Consider the following 8,326-nt stretch of genomic DNA (forward strand, 5'->3'; position numbering starts at 1 on the left):
AACTTCACCATCAATATAGTACCAACAACAACTTTGAATTCACTAATCATTATGCATATCAACCAATACCATATACAATGTTACACATATCATTCATAGAGCCTCAATCACAACCTCCAAATCACTAACCACATACATAATACTCAATCTCAACCAACAACAACATCAACAATTCAATTCCTATCCTATGGTCAACTAACCTAAGTTTTCATGACACATTGGTGCACGAAATTGTGATCTCAATGGCGTCAACAACTTGGTACGCACAATTGTAATATCACTCTTCTTCACAACTTCGCACAACTAACCAACAAGTGCACTGGATCGTCTAAGTAATAAACCTTACGTGAGTAAGGGTCGATCCCACAGAGATTGTTGGCTTGAAGCAAGCTATGGTCACCTTGTAAATCTCAGTCAGGCGGATTCAAATGGTTATAGAGTTTTAATAGTTAAAAGATAAATAAAACATAAAATAAAGATAGAGATACTTATGTAAATCATTGGTGGGAATTTCAGATAAGTGTATGGAGATTGCTTTATCCCTCTTGAATCTCTGCTTTCCTACTGCCTTCATCCAATCCTTCATACTCCTTTCCATGGCAAGCTGTATGTTGGCCGTCACCATTGTCAATGGCTACTTCCCGTCCTCTTAGTGAAAAAGGTCCTCTACGGTTTTTCGCAAAGCTAATCAGTTGTTGGTTCTCGATCATGTAGGAATAGGATTTAATATCCTTTTGCGTCTGTCACCACGCCCTACAGTTGCGAGTTTGAAGCTCGTCACAGTCATCCCATCCCAGATCCTACTCGAAATACCACAGACAAGGTTTAGTCTTTCTGGATCTCAAGAATGCTGCCAATGGATTCTAGCTTATACCACGAAGACTCTGATCTCACGGAATGGAAGGCTCTATTTTCAGGAGAGGCAACCATGCGTCGTGGACCAGGAATCCAAGAGATACACATTCAAGCTTGTTTTCATGTAGAACGGAAGTGGTTGTCAATCACGCGTTCATGAGTGAGAATGGTGATGAGTGTCATATAATCATCACATTTGTCATGTTCTTGTGTGCGAATGAATATCTTAGAATAAGAATAAGCATGAATTGAATAGAAAACAGTAGTACTTTACATTAATATTCGAGGAATAGCAGAGCTCCACTCCTTAATCTATGGTGTGTAGAAACTCCACCGTTGAAAATATATAAGAATAAGGTCCAGGCATGGCCGAATGGCCAGCTCCCAAAATGTGATCAAAGGATCAAAAGATAATCCAAATATAGATACCAAGATGAAAATACAATAGTAAAAAGTCCTATTTATACTAGACTAGTTACTAGGGGTACAGAAATGAGAAATGATGCAGAAATCCACTTCCGGGCCCACTTGGTGTGTGCTTGGACTGAGTATTGAAGTTTTCACGTGTAGAGGTCTTCCTTGGAGTTGAACGCCAGTTTGTAACTTGTTTCTGGCGTTTGACTCTACTTTGCAACTTGTTTCTGGCGTTTAACGCCATAATAGGGCAGAAAGCTGGCGTTAAACGCTAGTTTGCGTCATCTAAACTCGGGCAAAGTATAGACTATTATATATTGCTGGAAAGCCCTGGATGTCTACTTTCCAACGCAATTAAGAGCGCACCATTTGGACTTATGTAGCTCAAAAATTACATTTCAAGTGCAGGGAGGTCAGAATCCAACAGCATCAGCAGTCCTTCTTCAGCCTCTGAATCAGATTTTTGCTCAGGTCCCTCAATTTCAGCCAGAAAATACCTGAAATCACAGAAAAACACACAAACTCATAGTAAAGTCCAGAAATGTAAATTTTGCTTAAAAACTAATAAAAATATACTAAAAAGTGAATAAAACATACTAAAAACTATATAAAAATAATGCAAAAAAGTGTATAAATTATCCGCTCATCACACATTATATTTTAGTTACGAGAAACCGAAACCATACCTTGGCTGATTCTCCGATAAACTCGAAACACCTCACTGTATACTGTACCACAAGCTTCTCAACCTCAGCCCCTCCCCAATGAACCTAGCCTCCAAAACTTGATCTCAAGCTTCCAATTCCTCAAATTGACGCCAATCCACAATCAATTTTCAATATAACATCATAATTACCACTATAATTAATATATAATTCCTTAATTCAACATTACACAAAGAGGTTGAGGGTGCTTTTCTTGACCACAGCTCAAGTGAGCTAAACCCGACAATATTCGCAAGTTAATTCGAACCTAAACACCAAAATCAAGCAAAATTCAACATAATTACACATTGAATTTCAAAATTTGGGGAAGGAGAGAACTGGAACTGAAAAGTGGATTTCATACCTAATCAAAGACTGGGCTTTGTAGAGCTTGACGCGCTGGTCGCGTGGCCGCAAACGGTGCAACGATCGCAACTCGGAGTTGGAAGTTATGGCAATTTGATGTGAGGGCAAGAGTTTTGTTCTTGCTCCCCTTTCCTTGATTTGTTTCAACATTTTTTTGAATGGAGGAGGAAGAAGGATTCTTCTTTAAGTGTGTTAGGCTGAGTGGGTTGGACCTTGGGCCCAATACAGGCCCGGTTTGTCCAGTTCGGCCCAATTTTGGGACAAATTCTTTAAAATTAGCGTCAAAATTCTTATTTTAATTAGCTCTATCTCATTAAACTATAAAATTTTATTTTCTAATTTTTTGATTAATAATTAATTTATTCGCTAATTATTTGCTAATTATTCGGAGTTTACATATGCTAACTCCTAAGGCTCCTGGGAGGTGCTTGCAACTTGACATATGGAACGCAAATGATGGCGTGTAAAATGCCAACTTTGCCTTGTGCTTTGAGGCCTCTGGTCGTTGTCCAATTCAAGTGTTTCGAACGCCAGTATAGGCGTGCGAAACGGCAACTTTTTCTTCATGCTTTAAGGAGCTTGGACCTTGGTGTTTTAAACGCCACTTCAAGTCTTCAGGCATGTGGAACGCCACTTGATGAGTCAAAATTGGAGTCCTTGTAAGGTCCATCACCCTAGCATTCGGAACGCTGCATCTTGGCGTGTGGAACGCCTCATGAGAAACCAAATTGGAGTCCCTGGAGTGTGTTGTTTTGGCATTCAGAACGTTCGCTCTAGGCATGTAAAATGCCTCTCTCCTTGCTTCTTGGAAGTGCGATTGAATGGTTCCTTTTGTTTGTGCCTTTGCTTCTCTTTTTCTAACACTTTCTTACAACAATCATGAAACCAACAAGGCACTCAAAGTAATATTCAAATTAAGCATTAAAATACCTCATTATCAAGCAAGATTCATTAACTTTCTATATGAAATAACAAAGAAAAAGTACTAATGATGCACATACATCAACTAATTAGAAGAGAGAAGAGAGAAAACCTGGAACAGAAATGGGTGGTTCGGGCGGCCTTTCCAGCGGCAGCAGGGCAGTAGCAGCAGGAACAGAGAACGGAGAAGGGGGCATTTTGAGCAGCAGTAGTGGTCTTTCTAGCGGCGGTAAGGCAGGACAGCAGCGGTGACAAGGGGCTAGAGAGAGACTGAGAGGTTAGAGAGAGAGAGAGAGAAGAAGAAGAAGAGAGGAAGGTGAGTGATTAGAGAGAGAAACTAATTTCGAAATGAAGGAGAAGATGGTTCGCAGTTCAAATTTAAGGCATGATTACCGTCGGATTTACCGGAGGATTAATCCGAGGGTAATGTTGTACGTGTAATCAAAATGCAGCGTTTCACTAAACAAGGTTCAGCGTCAGATTTACTCGCCGGTAAATATGATAATAGCTAGCACACCAAAATTTTTTCCCTCCAATTTTTACCGTCGATGTTACCGTTGGAATATCAACTCCGACAGTAATATTTTAGGACCAAGAATTTATTGTCAATTCTGACAATAAATTCGACAGAAAAATTTGCCGCTAATGTTAGACACTGAATCCGACGATAAATTCGACAGTTCTCAGCGTTTTTCTTGTAGTATCTATTCTCTATTCATCTACTAAATCCAATTATACTCGTTACATTATTTAGTAAATTTGCATAGATAAATGTAGCAAATAATTAAAGATAATAAATATCCATAATTAATCAATTTGGATCGACAAATCCACTACTAAAAATCAGTATTTTTCATATAATTTTTGTTTCGAACAAAATTGCGACGAATTTTTTTGTCCCAAAAATCCTTGTTGCTAATTTATATTGTGTAAAATTTTATTCGAAATTTTTTCAGACGATTTTAGGACAGATTTCGAATAGGCATTTATCTGCTAGATTTTTAACTATTATGATGTATTTTAGACGAATTTTGAATAGATTAGCTAATATAAAGACAATGTATTTCAGATAAATTTCAAACATAAAAATATTTATTTAAATAAATTTGAAACAAAAATATACTTCATTTCAGACAAATTTCTAACGAATTTAGTCAAATGTAAGAGATTTTTTCAAACAGATCTTAGACAAATCAAATATTTTTTTGCGATTAAATTTCAGACAAATTTAATTTAATATAATTTACATATTTGAAACAAATCTCATACAAAACCAAAAATTATTTTCGCACAAATTTCTACACATTTAATATAATATTTCAAACCATTTTCATACAAAATAATTTACTATTTAATATATAAATATTTTAGAAAAGAAATTGTATACGACCTGCTTTCTAAATTAAAACCCTTATAATAAATAAAATTTTTATATTACATTATTGAAATTATAAACACATAATAAAGTCATTGAAAAAGTTAATCTCTCTGTTTATACACTTTATACAGGTGACTATACTACATGTATATTAAAATCAGCCACTAAAATCAATCACTAATATAAAATACATGTTAGAATATAAATACATATTAAAAATAAATTAAACTACACATATATTTATACACAAATATATTGATAGCTGATTTTAGTATAGAAATGACATTTTTGTTACAGAAGTGTTAAAGGAAAGTCGTTTTTTCATTATGATATTGGTTATTTTGTTTCACGAATTTGGACGAACGTTAGTTGTTTCTTTGTTTTGATGAAAACAACTTTCCTAGCAAGAAATTCATCATTCAAACATGCAACAGTTGTTAGAAAAAGAAAAAGCATGAAAAATCTTTGTAGCTCATGCTATAATTTTAGATATGCAATCACCAATGAAATTGTCAAGCAGAATAATTCGATAGAAGAAGGCGACAATACCATGGATTCTCATTGCTTTGAATTTGTCGTTAATTCTTCAATAGGTTTCAACCAACCAATTAATTGCTTTGAAACTTCTACTGTAACTTTTAAGAATCAGTCGCCAAATAATCGTCAACGGGTTTGGCTAATAATTCCCTTCTTGAAAAGTCATAAGTATGGAATTTAAATCTTTCGAGTTTCAACGTTGACTTATGGAGCATAAATAATAGTAGTACACTGTTCACGTATCTATTAAGTCCGCACCATAAAATTGGAACTACTATTATAATAAATTGAACCTCAATTTGATTGCCGATCCATTAAGTCAGTTAACAACAAAGAATTCGAATGTCAGAGGTTCAAACAAAGGACAAGGATAAAAAGAAAAAGAATCATGTTATATGGTTATTCGCCAATAATTTTTGTAGTCATGTATAGACTACATGAGGAAATAAATAATGGTGGATATTTAAATGATGATGTTTTTTAATAGATATATTTAACTGAATATATTTAATTGATAAATTATCTAATAATTTATAATTCATAATGTGATTTTTATGTAAAGATATTATCATTAAAATATTTATTTTTTTTGAAATTAATAAGTTCAAGAAATGCTAATTTTTGTTAATATCTACTAATTAATTAATTATCAATCAAGTGAATAAAATAGAAGATGAACGCATTATTACAACCAAGAGTATGTCTCAGTGACTTCTAAATGAAATAATATTTAGTCATCTTTAATTTTTCAAAGTATTCACAATTGGATTGGCTCGAACCAGCCAAACAAGGTGCGAGATATGTCAGGTTTGGATTTTCTTTTGTTCCCTTCTGCCTTGACTCAGCCTGCAAACTATGTTAGTTGGGTTGAGTCAATCAAAGGATAAGAAGATCATATAGTTCTATTTTCTAAAAAGAAATTATCTATTCAAGATTAAGTTATAGAAAAAAGATTGGGAATCAACATTTCTTTTTAATATAGATCATATATAGATCATATATACACGGATGTATGCAGAAACTGAGAAAGGGAAAAAAAAGCAGAAGATTCGAATGACAACAGGTAGATAAAGAAAGTGGAAATATTTGTGGCTAAAAAGAATTTGGAATGGTTACAGAGAAGCTTAGTAGGAAGTACGACGAAAGTCATCGATTATCACGCTTTGACGACAATGCTTCAAAAGAATTTCCCACACATGGTGTAAGTAAGAGAACTAGGAGCATACAAAGCACGTCTGACTTTTGATAGTGTGTCGAATGTAGAAGAAGCCTACACGTTCAAACTGAATAGTCTTTTGCAATTTTTTCATAGTGTATGAAGGTGGAAAGTGAAGGAGAGAAGTGAAATTTGAAGAGTATGGTTAGAGTGTTTTGATGTTCCGTTGCATACATCAACAGAGATGTTCAAGATGATAGGAAGCCAGTGAGAAGAGGTAGTCGGGTGTGATCAAGCCACGGAGTCGTGCATATTGTTCAGTGTGGGACGTGTACAAATTCATACTTGTGTCACGGACATTATCAATAAGTGGATCCATACCACAATAGGTACTAGTGGATTCGATGTTCTAGTTGAAGAGGTTGGCCATGAAAGTTATGGTTTGGGTTGCACGTTGAAAGAGGAAGGTGGGAGTTCTAATGCAAGAGCTTGTGGGAACTTGGTTGTTAGTGGCACAAAATGCATTGTACTAGGGGAGGGCCGAGACCAGGGCGTTAAAGCTGGTGATGTTGCTGCCAAGAGAGGAGGAAGAGAAGAAGGGTAGATTGGTAATTTTTTATTCTATTTTGAATGAATGGATTAATTGCAAATTAAAACAGAATCATGAGCAAAGGGTAACATATCAACCTGGATTAGCAAGAAGTGCAAATTTTGTGGAATTTACTAATTTGGCTAATGATATGGAATCAGAGAGAACTGTTAGCTGGGATTATAAGAGATGTAATCATGTGCTGCTTAACAAAAGGCTTAGGAGTGTTCAAAAGCAAAACCCCAAACAATGTTAGTGTTAGGCCCAAAAGTCAAGGAGATGTTATTGCTACTAAAGGAATTCACTTAGGCCTAATTCCACTAACTAGTGGCCCATCACATGTTGCAGAAGGTTTATGTTGTGGGCTGGGTTTAATGAAGCTAGGTCATTTAGCACCCATTCCTAGGCCAGGTCTGGCGTTACTCACCATGAGAAGGGACAAGGAGAGAACAAAGGTGGCGATGGAGCACAAAGGTGTTGCGGTGACGGTGACCGGCAAGCCAAAGATGGACGTAGGGTGCTTGGTGGTGATCGCGGTGTGGTGGCCTTGGTTATGGGTGAAGAATCCGAACCACGACTGATGGTGCACAAATCCGCAACTAAAGCCGGTCCTAACATGCAAGGTGTCTGTGGTGATGGAGCCCATCTCACCGATGATGGAGGACGGTTGCTTGGTGGTGACCGTAGCATAATGCTCTCGTCTGTGGACGCTGAACCCGAACCACGAATGACGGTACAAGATCCTGTGAGCAACGGGAGCTCCATGGCTTCAGTTTCATCGGAGATGGAGTGTGTGAGGTCATCTAGGGACAACAGCTCCGATGGCGATGGGGAGGATAGTAGTGTAGAGTTTGAAAAACATAGCTAGATATAAGGAGAATGTACGGTTACGGTTGATGGTGGAATTGATGCTAGTAATGTTGAGATTAATAAAAAAAATGGTTGATGATGGAATTGATGTTAGTAATGCTAAGATTAATCCAAGGGTTGGCTTGAAAATTGAGAATGTAAAACAAAGAAGAAGAGCTAAGACAGAATTGAAACGAGAAGAGTAGATGCTTGAAAATAGGAGAACATGTGAATTGGCAGTTGAGTCCAGAGCAATGCAGTACCATGAAGAGGATGATATCATGGCTATTATCCAAGCACAGAATGAAAAAATTGCTCAAAAAATAAAGATGGAAAAGCAGAAGGAGAAAGCAAGAAGATGCAGGGCCAAAAACCATAAAAAGTGTGTAGTAAAATTTTAAAATAATTTTTTAGCTCTTGGAATGTTAAGGATTTACGGGGTGATGGGAAACTAAATATGGTAAAGGACCTAAAAAAGAAGAAGAAATTGAACATGTTAGGAATTATTGAACTAAGATGCAAGTTGTGACTAAGTTTGATGTAGTTCATATTACGGG

This window comes from Arachis stenosperma, chromosome 10 (assembly GCF_014773155.1).
Source record: "Arachis stenosperma cultivar V10309 chromosome 10, arast.V10309.gnm1.PFL2, whole genome shotgun sequence".
NCBI lineage: Eukaryota > Viridiplantae > Streptophyta > Magnoliopsida > Fabales > Fabaceae > Arachis > Arachis stenosperma.